We start from the raw sequence: 2,057 nt of genomic DNA, 5'->3' as shown, positions 1-2,057 counted from the left end.
GCTAATTAAAAAAAACTGTGACTAAGGATTTTTAATATTTTCAAATGTCATTGTAACAATATAGTAGGAGCCTTGTATTAAATTTTCAAGTATTTTGACTAAACAAATAAAGTTTTATTGACATTCATAGAAATAAAAACTAATTATATTGGAAACTGAAAATGTCCGTAAACAGCTCAAAACAAATCAAAATATTTTGAAAATTTTATCATGTATAGAAAATGGAAATATAAACAACCAGTGAAAATTTCATGTATCTACGGTTATTTGTTTTAAAGTTACACCAAAAACCAAAACTCAAAAACAGCTTTTGCGTAAAAATTCCCGTTTTTCCTTAATTTTTCTTTTGTTTTTCACGGCGCTTTTGAAAACTATTGGTTTTACTTTTGACCCCCAAAGTACCAACTAGATTCACTTTCCTATCAGAAAAGGTACTGTTGAAGAAAATCCAAGCACTTTTACTGTCCTAAAATGTGATGACAGACACAAAAAAAAAAAAAAAAACATCATTGTAAAATCAATACATTCATCGTTCCACTCAGAATCTAAAATGTTGAGAAGATCGAACACTTGTCTTAGTATTCTATTTTAGGTTCATATATTTATTTCATATATTCATATATATTTGTAATTAGAATACTTAGGTGTAAGGTTAGTGTATAGAGATAAAGAACTGTAACACATTTTTACTGTCCAAAGTATGTATTTAATAAGATAACTGATAAATATTTATGGTTATTACGTCTAATACGGAATATCAATAAAAAAAATATAGCTCAAGTATGAAATTATGAAATTAAATATTGCAATAATGCAGTAGCAGTGTGAATCATGATTCACGAAATCATGAGTAACTTAATTCCTATGGATAGGTTAGGTATCAAGTGTAGCTGTAATGATATTAATATCTTCATCCAAGCCATCATCATACTCGTCGATTTGATATGTGTCCAAGCTCTCAAATGTGGATTTACTTCTTTCGCTTGATTATCAACCCTATTTAAAAAAAAAAAAATTAAAATTAAAAATATCTACATCAAAAAATTTAGGTAGGTATATAAATTTAATTGTTACTAACAAATCAATTTCATGATTGTCCTTCACATTATCAGGTAGTTTTTGGCCTAGTACAATCTAACCAAAATAATACAATTTGTTTTCATAACATTTAAAATTTAAAATTATTGAACTAAACTCACTTCACCCATTGTGTCGTTATGTTTGTGAGCAGCATCCCGCCCAGTCTTTGCCTCATCTTTGTTTGTTCTTCAACAATGTTTTGACAGATTGAGAAACGATTTGCGATTGATAATTGACGAGATTGGAAAAAGTTCAGCCATCGCTCAACATTTAGAGTTTCCGATCACCAGTGCACAAAAGCTTCTTAATTCTGATCATGTTATTTACATGATGACTAAATTTCACAATTAATATAAAAATCATAATTTATGTATGTAAGAAAAAATTGTACAAATATACAATGAAGAAAAATATTATATAAAAATATGAGTATATTGCATATTAACTATTGCCTGGAATAGAACTATATTGCCAGGGATTAATTGCTAAACAAATTATGGGTGTATACTTTACAGTGTAATATTTTAAGCATGCTAACTAACATTTACATGTTTAATAGTACATATTATTTTATTCAAATTCTGTTTTTTAATAATTAATATTATTATTAAACTATAACAGTAATTATCAAGGTTATGGTTTCTCAACTTTGGTTCAGTAATTAGTTCAAATTTAAAATAATTTAAATATAATATTATTTTTAATTATGTACTTAGGGCCGTTCTTATAATGTCCTGTAAAGTGTCGATTAACGCTAACCGACTAATAACAGATTTTATTACTGGCAGAATTCGGCCGATTAAGTGTCAGACAATGTAAGAACGGCCCTTAATAAGCTTATATAGCGCTGGGCAATGGGCATTTAACACATAACTTTTCCACATAAGAATATAAGATCACACAAATCAAATGTTCAACAAATAAATCTTTAAAAGCTTAATAACATGTTTATGTACTAATTAATATGTGTATTACTT

This window comes from Acyrthosiphon pisum, chromosome A3 (genome assembly GCF_005508785.2).
Source record: "Acyrthosiphon pisum isolate AL4f chromosome A3, pea_aphid_22Mar2018_4r6ur, whole genome shotgun sequence".
Lineage (NCBI taxonomy): Eukaryota > Metazoa > Arthropoda > Insecta > Hemiptera > Aphididae > Acyrthosiphon > Acyrthosiphon pisum.
The sequence above is the reverse complement of the archived record's forward strand: the minus strand, read 5'-3'. Positions refer to the sequence as shown.